The sequence below is a fragment of the Macaca fascicularis genome, chromosome 12 (genome assembly GCF_037993035.2).
Source record: "Macaca fascicularis isolate 582-1 chromosome 12, T2T-MFA8v1.1".
Classification (NCBI taxonomy): Eukaryota; Metazoa; Chordata; class Mammalia; order Primates; family Cercopithecidae; genus Macaca; species Macaca fascicularis.
The window spans coordinates 118,416,041-118,442,028 of record NC_088386.1 but is presented as its reverse complement, the minus strand read 5'-3'; the positions used below and the strand labels follow the sequence as shown (position 1 = coordinate 118,442,028).

The 25,988-nt window shown below is 42.5% G+C and overlaps 1 protein-coding gene and 1 non-coding gene across 4 annotated transcripts in view; both read right to left on the bottom strand.

Annotated features, from left to right (window-relative positions):
• Window positions 1-25,988, bottom strand: part of SGPP2 (sphingosine-1-phosphate phosphatase 2) — a 145,904-nt gene that overhangs the window by 61,594 nt on the left and 58,322 nt on the right. The gene's annotated exons all lie outside the window — the stretch shown is intronic.
• On the bottom strand, window positions 8,245-8,349 carry LOC123568121 (U6 spliceosomal RNA). The gene has a single exon (XR_006691347.2). It is a non-coding gene; the product is annotated as a U6 spliceosomal RNA (small nuclear RNA).

Sequence of the window (25,988 nt, the reverse complement as noted above, 5' to 3'; positions counted from 1 at the left end):
GTGTTGCACTAAACATGATGAAAGATACATGAGAACTGTAAGAGATCACGTTTTACTGTGATGTAATTTACTGGAGAGACAACTGTTCATGTGGATATGATTAGCGTTACTCAGTGTTTTAAGTGGATACTCACAACACTTGTGCTTACCACAATAACAACAAGAGGTAGCTATGAAATTATCACAGTAGCCGGGTGCAGTGGCTCATGCCTGTAATCCCAGCACTTGGGGAGGCAGAGGCAGGTGGATCACGAGGTCAGGAGATCGAGACCATCCTGGCTAACATGGTGAAACCCTGTCTCTATTAAAAATGCCAAAAATTAGCCGGGTGTGGCAGCAGGCGCCTGTAGTCCCAGCTACTGGGGAGGCTGAGGCAGGAGAATGGCGTGAACCCAGGAGGCGGAGCTTGCAGTGAGCCGAGATCGCGCCACTGCACTCCAGCCTGGGCGATAAGCAAGACTCCGTCTCCAAAAAAAAAAAAAAGAAATTATCACAGCAGTGCAGTATGTGGTACAATTACTTTATGCCATTATAATTTAATACTGCATCTTTACATGTGTTTAATTTCCCTAAACTGTGACTAGTGTCATGTATAGTTTTATGTGTTTATGTGCATAAGTTTTGGTAAATTTTAACTACTTTGTTTTTTTTTTTTGAGACAGAGTTTCACTCAGCAGCCCAGGCTAGAGTGCAGTGGTGCAGTTCACTGCAGCCTCGACCTCCAGGGCTCAGATGATTCTCCTTCCTCAGCCTCCCAAGTAGCTGAGACTACAGGTACCTGCTGCCAAACCCAGCTAATTTTTGTATTTTTTTGTAGAGATGGGGTTCTGCCATGTTTCCCAGGCTGGTCTTGACCTTCTGAGCTCAAGTAATCTACCCTCCTCGGCCTCCCAAAGTGCTGGGATTACAGATGTGAGCCACCAGGCCCAGCCTAATTTTTATTTTAACTTTTCATAATAGATTCATGTATATTTTATGGTAATAAATGATAACACAGTATTGACATATGTTTTATGCATTCATGACATACCTAACATTTTCTTAACTTTTCCAGTATTGCTAGGCTACACTTTTCATCTGCAAGATTTTCCAAATTGTTGCAAATTTACAGAAAAGTTTTCAATATATTTATTTTTAAAAATTCGTGTATAAGTGGACCCACTTGATTTAACCCATGTTGTTTAAAGATCAACTGCATATTCAATCCAATATGTACATATTTAAATGAAACCAAAACAAGCTCCTCTCACATACTGGGCACTTTGGGAATCATAGTTGTTCTTTTATAATTATAGAGTTACATATATCTACTCACCTTCATATGATTATCTGTAGTTTAGATGATAGTTGTTTAATCTCCCAGCTCTTGCAATAAGCCGAGGTCCTAAATGAATGAGTGAGTGAATGCATGCATGTGTGGGTGCCTGTAAGCAAGCAGTAAATATGAGTATCTCTCACTATCCAAATTTTTGCTTTCTGGAATCTGAAGATGAATATATTCAGATAAACTTTTGTATAAATTATTTGCTATCAAAACTCATGTTACCTGCTATCTGAAATTCAGGAACCAAATGGCTTTGAACAACTTGTAAGCCTTGCTATGCAACCTTGCTTGCTTCCTGGACTTGGCCTAAAATGTATTACTTTCATTTTCATATTTAAAACCCATGCAGCTCTCTCAGTTCCTCTCCACTAAATAGAAGCCTCGCCTTTTTGTGCAGTGCCAGCCTTCCCACTCTGTCATGAGGTAAAAGTTGGATTAAATGGGTTTGTCTGTATTGAGTGTCTAGTTACCAGACTGCTTCCAAAGTGGATACTGTGCCCATCAGTGACTCCTTCCTTGAACTCAATAAGAGGGACTACATATCCAGAAATGATTCTACCCATGGCAAGTTCTATGGCACCATCAAGGCTGAGAACAGTAAGTGCAGTCAATTGAAATCCTACTTTCATTTTCCAAGTTCAAGATTCCCCCAACATCAAGTGGGGTGACATGATGTTGAATACATCATAGAGCCCACTGCACTCTTTACTGTCTTAGACAAGGCTAGCATTCACTCGAAAGGTGGAGGCAAAGGGTCATTATTCCTACTGCCTGTGCCAATGCTGCTATGCTCAGAATGAGAGAGAACTGTGAAGATGACAACTTCTTCGAAATTGTCAGCAGTGTCACCTGCATACCAAGTGCCTGACTCTCCTGGCAGAAGTCATCGATGATAACTCTGGTAATATGGAGGAATAGGAATCTCAGACCACAGTCCATGCCATCACTGCTCCCCACAGATCATGATTACTCCTCCAGCAAGTTGTAGTGTCACGTCAGTGGTCATTATCCCCCAATCCCTGGCCCTGCCAAAACTGTGTGCAAGATAATCCCCGAGTTGAATGGAGAGTTCACTGATTTGGCTTTCCAAGTCCTACCCCTGGGGTGGAAAGCGTGTTGATAATGTGCTTTGCCATCTGGAGAAAGGTGCCAAATATAAGGACATCAAAGAGGCAATGAAGCAAGCATCAAGGGCCCCTGGAAGAGCATCCTGGGCTACATTGAGGACCGGTTGGTTGCCTTTGTGACAACCACTATCCCACTTTTGATCTGGGGTGGGTATTGCTCTCAATGATCACTTAATCAAGCTGACTTTTGGTATGACCATAAATCTGGCCATAGCAACTGACTGGGGGGATCTATCTTATGGTCTGCATGGCCTCGAAGGTGTAAGAGTCCTGGAGCACTCACCCCAGCAAAAGTATGAGAGGGAGAGTGAGGCTCTCGGTCACTGAGGAATCCTTGCCCAATTCTACCCCAACACATTGAGAACCTTCCTTTCTCTCTATATGGGTCCCATCTAAGGCCCATGAAGAAGGAAGGACCTGAGAGTCTTCCCTTGTTGAGTACCATTGGTGCCATTGATAAAATTTCTACTGTGCACAGTACAGGTGCAGGTAAGAAAATGAAACACATGGAGACACATGAAATAGACATTATAATCACTGGCATTATAATCCCACACACTACACTGAAAAAAAAGCATGATGGCCTGTAATTTATACATTGATTCAAAGCAATTATTACCAGGAACTTGACACCTTTGTCATTTCACCATAGGAACAGCCCTATAAGTGGGTCTCACATGTCCCTTGAAGGTGAATTTGAATACTGAAGGAAAGTGAACCTATATAAATAAATCTATGCTCTTAATACTTTAAAACAAGAATTCACCATGCTCTTTCCCCTTTATTTTAGCCTATTAAGGCTTTATGTGTTATGTGTTTGAAATATTTAGCCTATTAAGGCTTTATATATTATATATTGGAAATATTTCATAACATATTTAATAAAATTTAAATTCATCATCATTTTAATATATAGTTTTAGCTACAACTGAAGGACTTTCTGATCATCCCTCGTCCTTAGCAACAGTGCTCTTGATTTTTACCCTTTTTGGTTCTATTATTTGGTTGTTTTTCCTGAATGGGCTACATAATCTAAAGAGATCTTTTTACCAGGAACATACAGTTTCAGTATTTCCTTAGGCCTCCCAAAGCTGGATATTCCATAGTAGGTGATTAGAGTAAAAGGATAGTCTAGGTGATGTCCTTAGAATGGGTAACTTTTCTTCAATTAGAAATAAACCAGTCATATATTACTTAACAATCAGCTTTAAACAAAGACCTAGAATACTTCAAGTTCTTATTTCTTCCTATTCATATTTGTAAAAGGCAATGCAACTCTCTAATTGAAGCAGTGTTAAAGGGTAGAATTTCATACACAGTGTAAATGTTCTCTCAGGAATGGTGCCATTTCCAGTACAAACCATTCCTGATGTTAGCCTCCAGGATGAGCTGCCGTTTCCCCCAGCAGTGCTGACTTTAGCAACAGCAAGTTAGAGCTTCTCAGCATGGTGTATTGATAATAAGCAGCTGCTGCCTTTATCTAAACCATCACTTATATGTGTACCTGCTCAGGAACCATTTAGATGTTAGAAATCAACATTGTGAACAGTAGCCTATCTATAGCGCATATTATAAAGAAATATAGGTTGAGTATCCCTAATCTGAAAATCCATAATCCAAAATCCAATATCTTTTGAGTGTTGACGTGACACTTAACGGAAATACTCATGGGAGTTCTTCACATTTTAGATTTTCAGATTAGGAATGCTAAATGCAAATATCCTGAAATCTGAAAAACTCTGAAATCCAAAAAAATTTGAAAGCCAAAACACTTCTGGTCCCAAACATTTTGAATACGGGATACTCAATTTGTATGGAGTATGTCTGGCAGTAATTCAAGGACAGCAATAATCTTTACCTTCAAAGGATCCTGGCTATCTTCAAATTACTCCAGAAAGTCACTCTGATTTTTCTCTCCATAGGTGTAACAAGAAGGGATGGGGTTAGGTTAAATCTAAATTATAAACTTATATAACTTTCTCAAGGCACTGTAATGTATAGATCCTGATTCCTGATGGCTTAAAAAAGTTTAATTGGGCAAATTTCCCAATTCACCTAGGCCAATTTCTTTACTTCACACGTATTTTACAAAACCAATTCAATCACTTGTATTCTATGGGTGTGCCTAATAAATGGCAAAATTTGTGAGGGTGGCATAAGGAACATCTGTCCAGACTTTTCTTAAAGCTCTGGTCATTCTAGTGGTACCCAGGTAAACTTGTGTTTCACCATAAAGATTGAGAAAGTATTTGTCTTAAAAATGCTAATCATAAAAACAAATATTTTTACCTGTCTCCTCCTACCGCCACCATCATCAAAAACCCAAACCCTTAACAAAACAAAAACAACTCTGTAGACTATTTGGATTTTTCTAGTATGTCTCACAATTGGGGTGGGGGACAAGTTTAGTTGAAAAAAGCATAGATATTAAAAGTGAGACTCAGGCTCAGTATATCCTGGAGTAGAGATCTAGCTTCAGAGAGTATCTATTCTTAACTTACCCTGAGACAAGAGAAACGTGAATGCACCTCACTCGCCCATCCTTCTATGGCAGTGTCTGTTTATGAGAAGGTCTCCTGATGAGGTGAGGTCAGGTCTGCCATTTTGCTGACCAAGAGTCTGATTTTAGGCTGAACATCATTAACATCAAACACCTAATTTTTCAGGCAACTGCCCACTCTCCTTACACATTTGGTCAGAGTCGGGTCATTTCAGGTTAAGCTCCTGTAAAAAGATGGCTGTTCAGGTTTGAGAACCTCCCTATGTAGTGAGCTGTTAGAGCTGGGTCTAACATAATCTAAACAGAGATCTTTTTACCAGGAAAATACAGTATCAGTATTTCCTTAGGCCTCCCACTGAGGGTCACCTCAGTGGGTCTGTCACAGGTTTTTGTTCTTAATAGAATTCAGAAAAGATCTAAGTGGTGATCACTCAAAAGAAATAAGAAAGATTTATTTCTGAAGAGATTAAAGACTCCAAGAGCCAGCCAGCAGCAACCTCATCTGTCTAGGTTCAGAATGACAGTCACTGGCCTCCTCTCCCATGAACAGTTAGCTGGACTGCAGGAAGGAAACCTGGATTTATGAGGCAGGCTCAAGTGACTCCTGCTCAAGCCCTAACGCACTCGTGCACTTGTCCTAAGGGTCCTTGGTTGAGAAAGCCCAAGGGTCACAGGTTTTCTGTTTGTCTGAATTTGGTTCTCTTTACAAAAGACCAACTCTCCCCACTTTTCTTATGGAGGCAGGTAAATTAACGTTGAACCAAATGGTGATAAGAACAGCAGATGATTGTCCCCAAACCCTCAGGTCTGAACTCTTTGTCTCCAAAGGCTACCTCCAAAGGTTCTATTTCCTCACGCTAGAACAACTGCACACACGTAGGGGGAAGCACCATTTCATGGTAAGATACTTTGCTACGAGGCAGTCCATGAGCAAACTGAATTACCAGTTAAGATGCTTGGAAGGAAATGGAAAGCTGAGGAAATGCATGAGCATAAAAACTCAATATGAAGGCTAACAAAGTTATGGGAGCCATAATCACAGGATGCGGGGAAGAAAATTCACTTAAAGCAGACGATGCCAGTTTTCAGTGAGGATGCCCTGGATATGTGTCTGCTAATCTAGGGGAACAGCCAAATGGACTCTTCCATTTCTTCACACAACATATGTTTCCATTCTCAGTTTGACATCACAGGCTATTGCTATCCACACTGGAAAAGCCAATTTCATACTCTTTCCAAACAACTGCCAACACGGCGACCATTAGCAGGTGGCTTCCAACAATGTGTGGCAAACTAGGTCCAAAGTCTAGAGAACCGAGTGCATTATCTTCTTAAACATCCTCAAACTGGCTGTGTCTCTAACAACACCCCCACTTACTCCTCATTGCTCCCTCCCTTTTTTCTGGTTATTGCTTCTCCTCCTTCAAAACTGAAAACGGAGACATCCAGCTGGAAGTCAAAATCAAGACGGTCGTGACTGAACTGCTTCCCTCCGTGCTTCCAGCCCCCACTCACCCCTCCATCCCAGTGGTGCACCATCACCACCACTGAGAACCACAGTCTCACATCTCACTGTGTCATAATACTGGCTCCAACTTTAAGATGTAACCTCTCTCCTAGGAAATTTCTCAACCTTCTTCCTTATGTGACAGAGTATCTGAGCCCTGAAGCTCAGGTGGTGGCTTTCATACCTCTGGGATGAACACCACTCAGTCAGACTCACTGAAAGAACAATTCTTTTGACATTAATGCATAATTCTTCCTGCTGGTAATGCCCTTCTGCCAATCAAAGGGTTCAGCTGTACTTCTAGTCAGGCCCAAGTGAGAACTTAACGTTGTAAGTTCCAGTCCAGAACACTGGCAACTGGACTCTTTGGGCCCTTCTGCCTGGGGACCTCTGGTCTAGTCAGTTCCATGGAAGGCCTCATTTAGGGTAATCATGAAGACATTAACATTTAGAGCTCAACCACAAACAGGCAACTCACCATCTCCTTAATGGAAAGGTGCTAAAAACTCACATGACACTGAATTGGAAAAGCTTCCAGCCCATCATCTATGGACATTGTTTCCTTTTCATTTTGTTTGCAATGATGTCTTTCCTAAAGACTGTCTTTCCTCCAATGCCCCAACTTGTGTTTCCCCCAATGCGCCCTCTTTTCTGCTTCCTCCTCCTTTTTGGCAATAGGCTTCATTATAAGGTTTCTCCCAGGTAGGAAAGAATACGCTCTTGTGCCCTGGGGTTAGATGACTCTCCTCCGGAAGAGCCAGTCTTTGAGTAGGAGGGGAGAAGAATCCTGGAGTCCTCTGCCTGACGCCAGTTCACTGCAGGAAGCAGGGCAGCAGGCTGGCCGAGCACAGGAAAAGTGTAGGAGAGAAGGCAGGGAGCCATTGATCTTCCAGTTGGCCAGTGAGTGATTAACTCTGCTCCATTAGGAGGGGCGGTTGATCACACCAACACCTCTCAAACCTTGATGCAACCTCCCCATGACCCTTTTTAATGAGAAAGGCTTGGCTGGAGCCTGTCAGAATCTGCCTTCAGGGCGAACAGGCACATCCCTCCTCTGTGCAATGCCCACTTTCCGCTGTAAGGCTGAGATTCAGCAATGCTGACAATGGAAGTCTCTTTACAGAACCCGTGTTTGATGAAATGTCTTACCAGATTTGAATTAGAGCACATGTTTTGTTTTAAAGATGAAAAGACCAATTCAAAGATGACTTTGTACTTTTTAAAATTTAGCTATCTTCTCAGAAGGAGTGCTTGCTGGAGTATTTAGACTTCTGAGAAACACTGGTTTCCATATGAACACAGAAATCAACCGGAAAGGATGATGATACATTTCAAACATTCTGGACTCGCCATAAACAATTTAAATAGGAGTTATAAGTAAATTTTAAGTAAAGTCAGTCCTGTACCCATCTCCTCTGAAAGGCCTTCTCTGACCACCTTACTTAATGCGGCATGCCTCTTGTCACTCTCTCCTCATACCCTATTTCTGTTTTTCTTCATACAACTTTATACCTTGCCTGTATTTAGACTACATATTTTTATTTTGTCAACCTCATCTTCACCCTGAGTGGATGCTCTGCCTTCGTGTGGCCCAGAGTCTGGAATAGTATCTGTCTGTTTAAGTGCTCAAATTTTTTTTGTTGAAAAAAAAAAATTCATTCTTTTTTTAATGAATGAATGAATGATGCCTGTTGAGATTCAGTGATCCTTTAGTAATTAATGTTTTCTTTGGGCCGGGAGACCATATTGGCTTCTCCAAATGTCCCAGATATATTGGCTGCCATGAAAAAATATGGAATGCTCCATGAATTGACGTGTCATCCTTGTCGAGGAGCCCTGGTATTCTCTGTATCATTCCAATTTTTAGCATATGTGCTGCTGAAATGAGCATAGTAATTAATGTTAATAGCATCATAGTATACAGAGTTGAGAGGCCCCCATCCAACCTCTGCTTATTACATATGAGAGAACCCAAGTCTCAATCAGTGAAGTGACAATCCATGATCTCAGGGTGAGTTGACGGTTGAGGCAACGCTGAACTCAGGTCTCCCAAAGGGGCTACACTCTCTGCAATTGCAAAAGGTGACTGAGAAGGGGTCCTATGTGAAGCAACCCAGGAGCCTGTGTTCTCCTGGTAGCTTCTAGAAGAAAGTCATTTCTACCTTTGCTGAGTCATATTACCTTCTCTTACTCCTCTACAGGATAAGCTTTCTCCTGCTTTGAGATTTTCTTGGCCTGGGACTCTCTGCCCCAGGGCCTCATGAGGCTGGCTCCTCATCCGTCAAGACTTAAGTTCAAGGAAACTGGCACAAAGTGCCCTTCCCCAACCACTTTCTCTAAAATAGGTTTCTGCTCTTCTCTGATCATGTCCTAAACAGTAATTGTACATTATTTAATTCCTGTATTGATTACTTGTTACTGTCTGTTTTGCCTACATGTGAACCCCAGAGCAGGATGGAGTCTGTCTTGTACATTGCTTAATCTATACCACTTGGCATAATATTTAGCACATAGTAGGCCCTTGCCAAGTGTTTGTTAAATGAATGAACAAATGACTAAATACATTTAAAGGTTGTTGCTCACCAATTATAAGGTTAAGAAAGAGATTTCCCAGGTGCGGTGGCTCACGCCTGTAATCCCAGTGCTTTGGGAGGCCAAGGTGGGCAGATCACTTGAAGTCAGGAGTTCGAGACCAACCTGGCCAATATGGTGAAACCCTGTCTCTACTAAAAATACAAAAATGAGCTGGACTTGGTGACATACACCCATAATCCCAGCTACTCAGGGGGTTGAGGCAGAAGAATCAGACAATCACCCGACCCCAGGAGGTGGAGCTTGCAGTGAGACAAATTATTGCACCATTGCACTCCAGCCTGGGTGACAGAGCAAGACTCCGTCTCAAAAAAAAAAAAAAAAAAAAAAAAAAAAAAAAAAAAAAGAGAGAGAGAGAAGAGATCTGATGCTGTTTTTAAAAAGCAAATAAAAGTTGGTTTCTGGTTGAAAGACTCCTGAGCAGTTCAGGAATGTGTAGAATTTCTATTTTCATCCTGCAAACACCTTGAGAGAACCTTGGCCAAATTTGTTTCCCAACTTTCCATCAGGGCTAATGGGGAGCCTTTCCATTAAGACGGAAACAATTCCATTTTAAAAACACCTCTAGGATGCTACTGTAGTACTGTACAGATGTTCTCCATGTATCTTTACCATCCTGAACTGCAATGACCTCTTTACATGGGTGCTTCTGTAGGGGACATCTCTTAAATCACCTTTGTAAAAATAGCCTTTATTTATGTTACCCAATATTTATTTATTGAATTGCTGCCAGATGCTAGGTTCAAGAAGCAAGAAGAAACCAACAGGGAGGGAATACAGATACAGGAGGCAGAGTGGCTTTTCTAGAGATGATACCCTGCACTGAGACTTAGCAGGAGTAAAGGGGGTGGCAGGCAGGAATGGTGAGAGCATGAAAGGCAGAGGAACACCAGGAAAGGAGCACAAAGTAGAATACGTACCTGTTGGATATGTAAGGGGTGGTGGGGGGTCTCACCAGAGACAAGAACAGACAGGGGAAAGGGCTAGAGGTGGAAACTGAGGCAGAAGTCTGACTGTGAGAGGCCTTGTAGGTAAGTTTAAGGTGCTTAGACATTACATGTTTTTAAAAGTTCATATTTGCATTTGAGATAGATCACTAAATGCTGTGGGGAGGATGGATTTGAGGATATAAGAATAGCTCGAGGGAGACTGATGAGAACATCTACTGCGATCGTGCAAAATAAAGATGGTGCAGGCCTAAACGGAGGGAATGTTTCCAGAAATGTTTGGAATACAAAATTACCAGTGTCCGGACGAGGTAAGCCTTTATTAAAAGAATAAATGCAACAACCCTGGCTCCCTGGAGAATAAGACTCTTCTTACTACTTTGGAAAGCGTCTCAATCTGAGAAGTGAAGTCCTCATGGACGGAAACTGTTTTACATCTTTGTTTCGCGTTGCCCTGTGTTAAGAGACACCTCCGCAGGCAGGCACAGGTACTGTAGGGTGGAACTCTCCTTTATTTATTATCTTTGTCAAATAAAAAGCAAATCTGGATTTAGGTAAGGAGAGACGTCGTTCGAAAGGATTCTTGCATGAAGGGAGTGGGGACACTATATGACACGGAGACCAAGAGATCTGCAAGTGTCTCGAGTGTAAAGGAGGAATGGGCTTTTCTATTACTTAGAGAAGAATGAACAAGGCTCAGGAGAACTGGATGTGGGGAAGTGAAATGGAAGGTGAGGGTGGGTCACGATAGTAAAACCATGTGTACCCTGACGTCAGCCTATTCTCAGAAGAGGCTGTGTGGTGAGGGTGGGTCAAAGTTCAGGGGTCTACAGATGGAGAGAAACTTAGTTTGGTCAAGTCAAGGTGGCAGGTATTTTGTCCAGACTGAGGGGGGGACAGAGTTCAGCTAATCATTTTGAGCCAAAGAATGGGAATTTGGAATCCGTGTCTGGCCTTGTCACTAATAAACAAGGGAGGCATCTGTGGGTCTTATCTAAGCCACAGGGAGAAGGGGGGTTCCTTGTAGTAAATCCTTTCCTGGAACACAAAAAAGGGTGGGAGGATTATCTTCATGGTTTCTGTTTTCTAGCAGCATAGAGAGCTCAAGTATAATTCAACAAGGCCATTTTTCTTCCTCTCATTTTTAAGCCAGGAGATCTTGAGGATATTTTCTAACCAGTTTTTCCTTTGCAGGAGAAAATTTGAATATAAAAGGACCTTGGTGCAAATAGATTTTTTTTTAATTTTTACTTTTTTGAGACAGAGCCTTGCTCTGTTTTCCAGGCTGGAGTACAGTGGCATGAAAACGGCTCACTGCAGCTTCAACCTTCTGCGCTCAGGTGACCCTCCCACCTCAGCCCCTGAGTAGCTGGGCCCACAGGCACATGCCACCACGCCTGACTAATTTTTTAATTCTTTGTTGAGATAGGGACTCACTTTGTTGCCCAGGCTGGTCTCAAACTCCTGGTCTCAAGTAATCCTCCTACCTCAGCCTCCCAAGGTGCTGGGATTACAGGAATGAGCCACTATGCCTGGTGAGGTGCAAATAATTTAAAGTACGCTCTGACACTCTGACATTAGCAAACTCCTTCAGGTTTTCAAACCATCAGCAACTTTTTTTTTTTTTTTTGAGACAGAGTCTCGCTCTGTCGCCTAGGCTGGAGTGCAGTGGCGCGATCACTGCTTACTGCTACCTCCGCCTCCTGGGTTCAATCCATTCTCCTGCCTCAGCAACTCTTATGTTTAAAGGGAAAGTTAAAGAGCAGCCTCCAGGAACTTTCTGATGCTAGCCAAGGCCAGGACTTCTAGCACAGATGAAAACACAAACTTCTTTTTAAAATGAAAAGGGGGAAAAAAGAGAGATACAGTCTTTGGCAAATGTTTAAATCCTGCTCTCATTGGCCCCATATATCTTACAGTGACTAGTTATACAATTGTTTTGGAGGTAAATTTATGCTCTCGGTTAACTCCCCTTACAGAAAGCCTCATGCCAAGATTTTGGACATGTATGTGACTGTGGACCACAGTCACCACTTGGTGACAGTCATGGAATTGCACGCGCAGGGCCGAACTGGCGCCCTTGGCACATCTCTATGAACACGTAGTTATTCAGTGAAGACACAAGTGCAAGTTGGGCAGCTGTGGGCTGGCAAGGTGACATGGGAGACCACCGCTGCCTCCTCCCAGCATTTCCCTGACTAGTCAGTCTCATTACCCATTTCTCTGAAATTTCATAAGGAGTACATTTGCTCATTCGTGAACACTCTCTGTATCTCTACCGCCTACAGTCTAGCCTTTTGGGCCCTTTCCAAAACTCTTCATTTCCTCCTGTCAAAAGACAAAATTACCACAAATTTAGCTTAAAGATTTTTTAAAAAATCTTTTTTCTTCCCAGTGCTCAGTGCAGCTGGGATCCTTTGAAAATCTTAATTGGCTTCATTTGCGATTCTAGAATTGGGCAACACTTCATTCCATGAAATAGAAGGAGTGTCCCAATGGGTTCAGCAGAGGAGGCTGGTTTTACAGACAGGGAAGGGCTGAGGAAAGCCAAAACAGGGAACAAAAAGCAGTTTGGTAATTTTGAAGTTACTTTCCTTGAAAGGTGGGAATAGGGAAATAGAACAATAGAAAAATAACTGATTAGTTGACATCAGGTTGCTTTTTTATAAGGATTAAAACAGAGGGAAATTAATTATCTTGCCCATTGAGACTGGCCTTTATGGCTATTCTCTCTCTCATCCTCCTGATTTCTCAGAAGGTCAGATCAACAGATGAGCCTTGATTTGGTGATGTGGAACTTTAGCATGAGTGACTCCATTTTGGTTTGGTCTGTTGGGCCAAACCAATAGTCTCCTATAAATGTTATGTAACACTTCAAAGAGATCATTTATTTTAGGCCTAACAGTACCATGAAGTAAAAAGAGGGCTGGCTTGAGAATGAGTTCTGATGTTATTAATGTCTCACCGTCAGTTTCATCATACATAAATGTAGATATTAATGCTTTACAAAATTAATGTTAGACTTAGTTAAGAATACATTTGGGCTGAGTGCAGTGGCTCATGGCTATAATCTCAGCACTTTGGGAGGCCAAGGCGGGAGGACTGCTGTAGCCTAGGAGTGAGAGACCAGCCTTGGCAACAAAGTGAGACCTTGTGATATGGTTTGGCCCCTTTGTCCTCATTCAAATCTCATCTTGGATGGTAATTCCTGTAATTCACACATATGGAAGGTGGGCCCAGGTGGGAAGTAATTGGATCACGGGGGCAGTTTCCCCCATGCTGTTCTCATGATAGTGAGTTCTAATGAGATCCGATGGTTTTATAAGGCAGTTTTCTCTGCTCTTGCTTCCTCTCTTTCACCTGCCACCATGTAAGGCATGCCTCTTCCCTTCCCGCCATGACTGTGAGTTTCCTGGGGCCTTCCCAGCCATTCAGAACTGTGGGTCAATTGAACCTCCTTTGTTTGTAAATTACCCAGTCTTGGGTAGTATCTTCATAGCAGTGTGAAAATGGACTAATACAGTAAATTGGTACCAAAGTAGTGAGGCACTGCTACAAAGATACTTGGAAATGTGGAAGAGACTTTGGAACTGGATAATGGGCAATGGTTGGAACTGTTTGGAGGGCTCAGAAGATGACAGGTAGATGAAGGAAAATTTGGAACTTCCTAAAGAGTTGTTGAATGGTTTTGACCAGAATGCTGATAGTAATATGGACAATGAAGTTCAGGCTGAGGTGGTTCCTATGGAGATGAGGAATATCCTGGTAACTGGAGCAAAGGTCACTCTTGCTATGCTTTAAACAAAGAGACTGGTGGCATTTTGCCCCTGCCCAAGAGATCTGTGGAACTTTGAACATGAGAGAGATTATCTGAAATTGGAACTTACATTTAAAAGGGAAGCAGAGTGGCCGGGCGCGGTGGCTCAAGCCTGTAATCCCAGCACTTTGGGAGGCCGAGACGGGTGGATCACGAGGTCAGGAGATCGAGACCATCCTGGCTAACATGGTGAAACCCCGTCTCTACTAAAAAATACAAAAAACTAGCCGGGTGATGTGGCGGACGCCTGTAGTCCCAGCTACTTGGGAGGCTGAGGCAGGAGAATGGCATGAACCCGGGAGGCGGAGCTTGCAGTGAGCTGAGATCCGGCCACTGCACTCCAGCCTGGGTGACAGAGCGAGACTCCATCTCAAAAAAAAAATAAAATAAATAAAAAAAATAAAAGGGAAGCAGAGCATAAAAGTTTGGAAAATTTGTAGCCTGATGATGCCATAGGAAAGGAAAACCCATTTTCTGGGGAAAAATTCAAGCTGGCTGCAGAAATTTGCATAAGTAACAAGAAGTCAAATTCTGATTGCCAAGATAACAGGGAAAATGTCTCTAGGGCATGTCAGAGATCTGGGCCACCCATCACAGGTCCAGAGGCATAGGAGGAAAAAATGGTTTAGTGGGCAGGATCCAGGGCCTCCCTGCTCTATGCAACCTCAGGACTTGGTGCCCTGTGTCCCAGCTGCTTCAGCTCCAGCTGTGGCTAAAGGGGGCCAAGGTACAGTTCAGGACATTGCCTCAGAGGGTGCAAACCCCAAGCCTTGGTGGCTTCCACGTGGTGCTGGGCCCGTGGGTACACAGAAGTCAAGAACTGCAGTTTGGGAACAGCCATCTAGATTTTAGAGGATGTATGGAACCGCCTGGATGTCCAGGCAGAAATTTGCTGCAGGGGTGGAGACCTCATGGAGAACCTCTGTTAGGGCCATGGGGAAAGGAAATGTGGGGCTGGAGCCTTCACACAGAGTCCCCACTGGGGCACTGCCTAATGAGTCTAGGAGAAGAGGGCTACTGTCCTCCAGGCCCCAGAATGGTAGATCCACCGACAGCTTGCATTGTGTGTCTGAAAAAGCCACAGGCACTCAATGCCAGCACATGAAGGAGCTGCCCAAGGCTGTGGGAGTGCACTCTTACAATGTGAGAAATGGAGTCAAAGGAGATCATTTTGAAGCTTTTAAGATTTAATGATTGCCCTGCTGGATTTTAGACTTGCATGGGGTCTGTAGCCTTTGTTTTGGCCAATTTCTCCCATTTGGAATGAATGTGTTTACCCAATGCCTGTATCCCCATTGTATCTTGGAAGGAAGTAACTTGTTTTTTATTTTACTGGTTGATAGGTGGAAGGGACTTGCCTTGTCTCAGATGAGACTTTGGACTGTGGATTTTTTTTATTAATACTGAAATGAGTTAAGACTTTGGGGGACTGTTGGGAAGGCATGATTGTGTGTTGAAATGGGAGGATGTGAGATTTGGGAGGGGCTGGGGCAGAATAATATGGTTTAGCTCTGTGTCCCCACTCAACTCTCATCTCAAATGGTAACCCCCACAATCTGCACCTGTCGAGGGAAGGACCAGGTGGGAGGTGATTGGATCATGGGGGAGGTTCCCCCCTTGCTGTTCTTGTGATAGTGAGTTCTCATGATATCTGATGGTTTTATAAGGCAGTTTCCTCTGCTCTTGCTCACTCTCTCTTACCTGCTACCATGTAAGATGTGCCTACTTCCCCTTCTGCCATGATTATGAGTTTTGCCTCCCCAGTCATGCAGAACTGTGGGTCAATTGAATGTCCTTTGTTTATAAATTACCCAGCCTCAGGTAGTATCTTTATAGTAGTGTGAAAATGAACCCTGTCTTTACAAAAAATTAAAAACTTAGCCAGGCATGGTGGTGCCTATCTGTAGTCCCAGCTGCTCAGGAAGCTGAGGCAGGGGGATTTCTTGAGTTCAGGAGTTTGAGGCTGTAGTGAGCTATGATTGCAGCACTGCACACGAGCCTGGGTGACAGAGTGAGACTCCATCTCAAAAAAAAAATGCATTTGGAAGTGCTATGCCATCTTAAACATTATTTTTAGAAATAATAACTGACTCATGGTTTCTAGGGGTGAAGAGCTGGCATGAGACAATTATTACTGGAGTACAATCATATCATCTTACTGGGCAAGCACATTAAAATCTTCTTTTACATGTTTTACAGACTTAGTGGCACACCCAGACACAGTTTAGGAAGAAAGTGTTGCTATAGATAACTAATGAATTATGCTTGGGGTTACAAGACCCCCAAACCAAAAAACTACAAGTGGAGACATAGGCTTGATGAATCTATAAGAATAAAAGACTCAGAAGCTGTTTTATGAGATGCCTTTAAAAAGGTTACTATGGCTCATGCCTGTCTTCCCACTCATATCAACCTCTACTGTTCAAATGCACATAACTGCTGGGTGCAGTGGCTCATCCCTGTAATCCCAGGACTTTGGGAGGCCAAGATGAAAGGATTGCTTAAGCCCAGGAGTTAGAGACCAGCCTGGGTAACATAGTGAGACCTTGCCTTAAAAAAAGCAAACAAAAAAAATATTAGCCAGGTGTGTTGGCTGGTGCCTGTGGTCCCAGCTACTTGGTAGACTGAGGTTGGAGGATCACTTAACTCCAGAAGTCTAGGCTTGAGTGAGCTGTGATTGTACCACCACACTCCAGCCTGGGCAACAGACCAAGACTCTGTCTCAAAAAGAACTCAAAACAATAAATGTATATAATCTTGGAATTTTGGGTTGCAAAGGCTGGTAAATGTCCAAGTGACTCCATAAGAGTATTAGTCATTGCCTGGGTTTTGATTTGAGTGCCTGTTCCCCTCAGCTTTTAGGATGATCTCACTCGGAAAACCCCTGTTCCACTTACCAAGTATATTTCCTGAACCAGGGTCCATCCCATGCACGGTTCTTTATATTTTAATCTTAAAGGTGACATACTAAAAAGGTTCTAGGTGGTTTTGTATCTCCTGTATAAAAATTTATAAAAATATGTTTCTCATGAATGTGGAAACTTACTCAAAATTAACATCCGCAAGGGCTAGATATAGATGAACACACCCTTAAATGCATCCTTTTAGGTAGCCGAAATGTTTTAAACAAAGGCACCTGCTTTTCTGCAATTCAGGCTTTCACAGAGTTTTATTTTTTATTTTATTTATCTTTTTTTGAGACACAGTTTCGCTCTTGTTGCCCAGGCTGGAGTGCAATGGCATGATCTCGGCTCACCGCAACCTTCGCCTCCCGGGTTCAAGTGATTCTCCTGCCTCAGCCTTCTGAGTAGTGGGATTACAGGCATGCGCCACCATGCCCGGGTAATTTTGTATTTTTAGTAGAGATGGGGTTTGTCCAGGTTGGTCAGGCTGGTCTTGAACTCCTGACCTCAGATGATCCACCTGCTTCGGCCTCCCAAAGTGCTGGGATTACAGGTGTGAGCCACCACACCCAGCCCACAGAGTTTTAATAATTTCATCCTTTTGGTGTTAAAGACACGCCCTTTTGATTGCCCTGTAGGACAAATAGTCAACCATCCTTTGTAGATTAGAAGACTTTTTTTTTTTTTTTTTTAAAAAGCTCAGTCTCTAACATACATTCTAAAAGCTTTCCATGGTATAAATTTAGGTTTAAATTTCTAATTTCAGCCTCCAAAAAGACAAAGGCCTGAAACAACCTTTAGCTTGTTTAAAATGCTTACCCAAGTCAATGAGCCCTGATCTTTTTTTTTTTTCTTAATACATTCTAATTAACAGTCAACATATAGTCCTTGCTGGCTACAGAAGAAATGGAGACTTTTAGTCCATCACCTTGTGTCTATTCCTTCACGCTAAATTTTTTTTTCCAGTTATGTAGACAAACATTGAAAATTGTTCAACTTCTATTTATTTTGCAGAATTTGTTTAAGAAACCCTTGAGGGCTGGCTTGGATGGGCTCATCCTGCTGGCAGTAGTGCTACAGGTATGCAATTACTTGTAGAATTTGTAGTAAATGCAAGGTTTAATGTTCTCCTTTGTCTAGATCCTCAATTATGGTCTAATAAAATAAATCAGCTCTCTTATTTTACTCATTTAGCCTTTGTTTGTTTCACCAGTGTTAATTTAAAAGGAAGCCAGCTTACTGCTGCTCACAACTTGCTAATTTCCAAGTTAGAGTTTTTTTGGAAAACCTTCAGAATGTCATTCCCCAACCCCCAGAGTCAAATTGCTATGTATTCAAAAAGCATTTTCAAATTGAACAAAACACTTTCCCCCTCTCTGATTTCAGTGTCTGTGAATGCCAGAAGAAATTTAATTTTAAAAGGAACAAAAACCTAACATCTGTTTCTAGTTAAATCTGAGTATATGCAATGCAAACAATGAATTTATATGTGTGTCTATGTTCGTACACACACACACACACACACACACACACACACACACCCCCCGAAGCTGAGAGTAAGACTTGTATGTTTGATGTTCTTTATGCCTTTTTGCCTGGACTAGGGGAGCCCTGAACTCACATGGAATTCCATACCCTTTGGGCTTGTATTTGTAAGGCCACAGGATTCCTAGTGACTCAAACTTAGGATAGGTTCAACCAGTATCTCCATAAGCAGCAGTCCCCAGCCTATTTAGCACTAGGGACCGGTTTTGTGGAAGACAATTTTTCTACAGATAGGGGCTGGGGGAAGATGCTTTTAGGATAAAACTGTTCCACCTCAGATCATCAGACATCAGTTAGAGTCTCATAAGGAGTGCACAGCCTTGATCCCTTGCATGCACAGTTCACAATAGGGTCCGTGCTCCTATGAGAATCTAATACCACTGCTGATTTGACAGGAGATGGAGCTCAGGCAGTAATGCTCGCTCACCCGCTGCTCGCCTCCTGCTGTGTGACCCGGTTCCTAACAGGCTACGGTACCAGTCCATGGCCCAGGTTAGGGGACCCCTGTCCCTAAAGACCCCTTTCACAGAGGATCATTAACAATTGTGTCCTCTCCCTATCATGGGGGACCACAAGAAAATTGGTAGAAACCAACCCTGTCAGTTGTGTGGAGGTTACCCAGGAGAGATTTTACAGGGTGCAAGGTAAATGCAACTGATAGCAATAATTTAAGCACACATTTAGAATGACCCTGTAAGGCAGATGCACCTGAATGCATGTTCTGAGCTAGGGAATTCAGGAGTGGCCAATGTGCAGATTAGTTTATTCTCTATGATAAACATCTGAGCCGCACTCCTGTCCTGTGGAGTATGGGCTGTACAGGGGATTAAGGCCCTGAGTAGTGTTAAACGAAGGTTGCCAAGCGGAGCTCTTCTTTATTGGTGGGAGGGAGGTGGGTGTTAAGTGAAATGCTGTAAAAACTGTATGCTATTTGCAAGTGGTTGCAGATTTTCTGTCCAGCCCACCACCACTGGGTTGCGTGGTTATGTTGTCCAGCCTGCCACCACTGGACTGGAGGAAGAGGAATATGTTGCCAGCACACTGCCACTGGACTGTCTCTCCTAGGCAAGCCCCTAATAAAATCCCATGTCTTGTTTGCTCACTCCGGGTTTCTTCTTTGGTCTCTTGAACCTGGTGTCTTCTCTATGGAGGTTAACAGGGGTTTGGCACAACATACGGCAGATGCATGGTTGAAGCCATGGCATATGATGAAAAAGACTAAATATCCTGTAAGATGCATCACCACCAGTATTTTTATCATCATAAAACCTTCCAAATGAGAGGGTCCCTGTGATCATTTTGTTCAACTTCACGTTTCACAGATGGTTGAACTGAGGCCCAGAGAAATGTCAATTTCTTAGTTATTAGTAAAGGCTGAACTACAATTCATTGCACACTTGTAACATTCAGCGGGCTCTCAGCACATCCCAACCTGGCTATGTCCTCCCAGTGGAGTTCTCATTCTACCTTACTAGAAAAACATAGGCTAGGTAAAATAAATAGAGGCTGAGCAATTTTCACTTGGATTATAAACCAGGTCTCCTAATTCTTAAGAGGATCAAACCATCCTTAGATTCAATTATTCCTTTTAGGTGAAAAGACTCGTGAGTCTTCTCCAATGTCCATCCCGTTTCTCACACATTCATCATGAGCTCTAAGTCATTTCTAATTTTACATCAAACCACTTATCCTAAGTACGATCTAAACTGTATGCTGCAATCAAACACAACAAAGGACAGACAGACAGATGGAAGGAAAAGGTGAATTACTCTTAAATCAACAAACAGTATGATTTAAGAAAAAAATTTGTAATTTTAAAAAATTTAAAATGTTTAATGTGGTTTGCTACTTGCAAAATGAAAAATGAAATTTATTGGAACATGTTTAATACAGACAAAAAGAGCCTTACTATATACCATAATGAAGGGAAAAGGTTAGGGCAGAGCACAGAAGTTCATGGCCAGGATTCTGGAATCAGATAGTTACTGGTTCGAATCCAGGATCTACACCTCTGGCCATATCAGCTTGGCTGGCCTTCTCACATTGTTTCCTTACCTTAAAATGAGAGTCATAATAGTAGTGCCTACACTTCACTAAAGAATATTTATAAAGGCCACAGCCCTGCATCTAGCACATAATCATGACTTGTAAATGATGGCCCTTGCCACACAGAGAGTGAATATCTTGAAAGCTGGCAAAGAGTCCATACTCATTGAAGAAATAGCCAAACTATGGCCACACAGACACATGTGGCTCATGTTTACAAATTCTATAATGTTATTTATTCATAAGCAGTCATATTGTGGCTCTTTGCAAATTATTTATTCAAGACCCTTTATTCCACCTCACAGAGGATGGAATAATAACAATAATGATAACGAAGATGATAATAATAATAAAAACAAGGGTAGGCAAGCAAGGAGACCACTGGGGCCAGGGCCTCAGGCACCAGGAGATGGTCAGGAATGCTGGGGGAGGGCAGATGTCCAGAGAGAGGGGCTGGCACCCATGGAATCAAATTCAGAAAGCCTCAGTTTCCCAGAGGTAGCCTCTGCTGGCTAAGGCCCAGCTTCCGCATAGCAAACACAGCACCTCCCTGCCACCGTACAACCCATCCAGGCCACTACACCAAAAGAGCCTGAGAGGCATCTGTGGCAGCCAAACCCACAAGAGAGGAATGGAGGTCAAGGCCATTTCCCTGAGACTGGGCCCTCTAACTAGCGAGGGCTCCCTGGGAAGCCCCACCCTGTGCTGGTGAAAGGAGAGGGAAGAGAAGCAGTAACAGCAGTTAAGTTAAAGACTGCATTTGTTTTGCAGTTCTCAAGCTTTCAGAAAAATCCCAGAGGCCAAAATAAACTGTGGCCTCTTCAGCTGTGAACAGACAGAGCACTTAACCAAGGAAAGCTTCTCCTTCCCCTTCCCAGCATGGGGAACACTTCCTAATCCTCAAATGCGACAGGAGAGCTGGTGAGGAGTTGGAGGTTCCTTGTCACTCACACGGGAGCTGGACAGGCATGGGGTGTGGGGAAGATGAAGGCAGGCAGAGGCAAGGAGCCTGGGAAATTGGTGTGGGGGGAGGAATTGACAAGAAAAATACCCAGTCCCCTTAGGTCAAATCCCTAGCTCCCAACAGGGACAAAGGGCCCGCTCTTTCCCTCACTCCTTCTTTTCCACTTGGCTGCTTTGCAGAATAGGATAAGGAAGTAGAACATGAGCCCAGGAATGACAAGCCCACAGGATCTGCAGGCAGCCCTCTGCAGGCCTCCAGCTCTGAAACAAAAGTACCAAAGTCCTTCTCCGCCCTGCTAGGTCCCTGTGATGCTCTGGCCTTTCGAGTACGTGTGAAAAATCTGGGACACACAGTCTGACAAATGCAGGGGAGGGGAGGGGATGTACCAGGACCAAGGCATGGAGAACTGGAAGGAAAATATCTAGAAAATCTGACATATGGCTGCTGTAGATACAGGCACTTGCAAATGAGACTGTGATGCTAAACAGAGCCTTTCCAACCAAATAGGCAAAGCACATTTCTGAATAACTGGACTGGGGAGAAGAGTAAAGTTTCGCCATCTAAGGCAACATGGCGCAGTGGAAAAGAACGGATGGGGTTTAGAGACAGCGCCAAGAATGCACACTACCTATTCTATTTACTGGTTGTGTCCCTTAGAGCAAGCCACTTCATCTCTTTGGACTTCAGTTGTACTCATCTGTAACACGAGGTTCTCGTGTGTAAAGTACTCGTACATGTAGCAGAGGGGCAGTAAACATGAGAACCATATCCATTCAAGATGGCAGCTTTGCAAATGGAATTGACTGGTTTAAAAAAGAGAGAAAATTAAGATTTTGTTTGAAAGTTTTATCTGAAAGGCCTCCATCGTGTACAAATTGGTTCATCATCTTTCCTTTTGTTTAACAAATGAGTAGGAGAGAATCTGGAACAAAATCTAGTCTGGAACGGTGCCTTTGTAAAGAAGTCTCTATAGGGACCAATTTGCCTGCAGACAGTGGAGGAGGAATCAGGTTTAGCCACAGCAAGAGAGAAACCAAGTTCCTTACCCTCTGCCTTATCAGGATGCTCCTTGGTTTGGCGTCTACATGTAACTTGGCAATGACTATTTGTTTTTTCTCGGTAAGACATTAACAGCTAGCATAAGACCAAAAGGAGGGAAGAAGGATTAACTCCACAATAAAACTCTGTATGAAGTGCTTAGTTCTTTGCATCATTTTAGCAGATCCAACTCAATTTCATCTTTAAACATTTCCTGTCTCCAGGATCCTGATGATCCAAACAATTTTCTACCTGACAAAGCTTTAAAGCCATCACCCATCCACATGATACGGTAAATGAAGCATCAGAAATGGTACCGGGGGCGAGGGGAACAATGCGCTCTATCTGGGACAGCAAAAATTCTACTCCACCAACGGCACTGCAGTCTTAGCGGCTGTGGGGAAGGGGCAGCAGGAAGGAAGGAGAGAGGGAGGGAAGAATGTGGGCACATTTTCCAGTCATCATCATAAAAAAGAGAATCATTTTTCTGGTAATGATGGTTGATAATTAGAGAGATCTAAATTTATTTGTTCACCACAAGTGCAGTTTTAAGGGCTTTTTCTTTTTTTTTAAAATCTACACTAAAACCAAAACTTTTCCTTACTGTGTTTCAAAACCAAACCAATGCAGTTTTTATAATAAACCCCCTAGAGGCATTTACTTAATATTTAACTAAGGCTAAATTACAGATTCCACTTCAGAGGGACTAGGCAGAATCTCTGACGCCTAATTCTACTCCATTCAATACAAGTTAGTGAGGGTGACAATCTGGCCATTGTTGAATACTTTTAAAGACTCATTAATCTCAAGCAAGAACCAACTTAACAAGCAGGGCAATCTTTTGAAGTGAAGGGGTAGTGATTTAAACCGAGGATTAAGAGATAATCACATTTAAAGTCATCTTTTGGCACTAAGATTGACCCCAGTCTAGGGATTGTGAATTATAGGGATGGGACCAGCTTTTTCCCTCTTGTCTTTAACCAAGTGACAGACTCCCTTATGAGACAGCCAGATGGCAGCCTGCCCACATCCCAAAACACACTAGTCCATTTTGACACACTATCACAAAACGTTTACTCCTTAACCAATTTATGACTGTTGCGTAAAATAATACCCTAAACTCTATAGCAATTAAATGCTATCTATATAGTATGTCCAATTTAAATGTAAATTTTCAGTGTAGTTTTTACTGTAAGTATCAGCTAGCTAGCTGCTAATCATCAGAATGTGTAAGATAGGGAAAAACCACCATTTTAAACTTGAGCTCTTTAACATAATTTGTCTTAGAAGGATAGGAACAGAAGAACCTGCTAAGAGGAATCTTCAACTTTTAAGGCTTCCTTACCATCAGGACTTTGGCTCTACAAAAAAATGGAAATTTATATTTGCCAAGTAATTACGCATTTGTCCTTTAAAGCATTCCTTCAGTCGTGCTGAATACAAAAAACAGCAAGCAAGCTAACAATTATTTAGCAATGGATCTGATATCCTTTTCAAGCGTACTGTCTCATACTGAGGCGATTCAGAACACAAGACAAAGTAGGTAAAGTCACATTAGCATTCAGTTTGCACAAGGATAAAATACCTTCTATTCTACTTTTTTAAAGGTTGTTTCGCCCAACTTTCCTTCTTTTCCGTTTTCCTCTATACCATGGATGAACTGCTTTAAGTGTCACATAGCAAACATATAATGAAGAATCATAACATCACAAGCCTCCAAGGATCTTCTAGCTGGGTCCTTTCACTTTGAAGCTAGGAAATCTGCAGGGCAGAATCTCCAAGTTCTTGAACAAGGTTTCACTACTAGGATTGCAGTCCAGGTCTACTGATGTTCCAGAACCTGGCCCATGGCTCTGCGGCCCTAGTTAATTGTCCATCCGCGCCCAATTCAGCTGTTTGGACCAAGTACAGCCAATCTATGGATTGGTCAGAGATGGATGGATTTTTGCTACCAGGCTACACCAGGGGCTGTGTCTGGCTATCTTGAAAATCTGAACTGAAAGACAGTTGAGGGGCCAATGATTCCAGCACTTTGAGAGGCCAAGGTGGAAGGATTGCTTGAGGTCAAGAGTTCGAGACCAGTCTGGTCAACACAGTGAAACCCCAACTAAGCCAGGTGTGCTGCTACATGCCTGTAGCTCCAGCTACTTGGGAGGCTGAGGTGGGAGGATCACTTGAGCCAAGGAGTTTGAGGCTGCAGTGAGCTATGATTATGCCACTATACTCAAGCCTAGGTACAAGAGGAAGACCCTGTCTCCAATCAATCGATCAATCAATCAAATAAAAGACAGTTGAGAAAGTTAGCAGCCAACAGCAGGAGATAAAGAAAAAGATATCAGGAAAATCACAGTTGAATTATAGCAGACAACCAAACTATTCACTAGCATTTGTTCCTGTGAACTTCTGGTTCTTAGATTTTCCATCACCTTACAACAAATTCCTACTTTCCTGAGCTGGTTAGAGTGGGTCTCTGTTTCTGGAAGCTAAGAAACATTACTTATGTTACATCACCCTGGTGCTCCTTTCATGGTATTGTAGGACCAGAACCTTCTGACCAAACCTCAAAGCTGCTGGTGAAGTAGAAGCAGCCCCACCCTCTTCTCACACAGATACTCCTTGCTTCCAATCTGGGAGATGATCAAAAGCCAATAATTATTAGAAGAGAGATTAACCCTGTCCGGAAACTGTTAGGGACAATCAGAGCTTCAACATAATCAAAAAAGCCATAGTAACAGTTTGGTTACGATAACACTTACTTAAAAATAACCGTGCTATGTTAGAATGGTGGGGAATATGTCTTTTGATGTTAGGTGAAAAAATAAATCTTACAAATGGGGAAAAGAAAAGCAAGAAGAAACTTAAAAACAAATTTTAACTTTGTTGGAGTTCAGGCAGTGTGTACCAGGTTTTCTAAGGTCTGGTCACCCCCCGAATAAGTTCTTTTATGCCAGGGAAACTCACGCCAGAAACATTAAGTGCCCGAGGACAGGAGTCCCAAATTAAATGTCCTTTAAAGGACCAGGGAGGTCATAAACGGTAAGACAATAGGGAGTGGTGAGGTCTGTGACTAAAGTGAGCACTCAGTATAAAAGCATTCAAATTCTATTTTAAAGGAGTTTCCTAGGTCACTATGGATGATACCATAGAATTAAATACCACTTCTCAAAGTCTTGAACAGAATTCTAAACATCTTACATATAAAGATACACTGCCTCTGAGACACAGAAAATTCAGTATCATTCTATGTTAACAACTGGTGGAAATCAATAGAAAAATGAAAGCCCCTTTAAAAAAATACTCACAAGGCAGACTGACAATTCATACAAGTTAATACAAATGATTAATAAAAGCATGAAAAATGTTTTCATCTTCACTAATTATATATGAACGGGAAGTTAACTAAGATACCATTTTTCTTTTTTTTCAATTTTTATTTTAAGGTCAGGGTACACGTGCAGGACGTGCAGGTTTGTTACATAGGTAGACATGTGCCATTGTGGTTTGTTGCACAGATCATCCCATCACCTAGGTATTAAGCCCCATATCCATTAGTTATTCTTCCTGATGCTCTCCCTCCTCCCAACCCCCCAACAGGTGCCCAGTGTGTGTTGTTCCCCCTCATGTGTCCATGTGTTCTCATCAATCAGTTGCACTTATAAGTGAGAACATGCGGTTTGG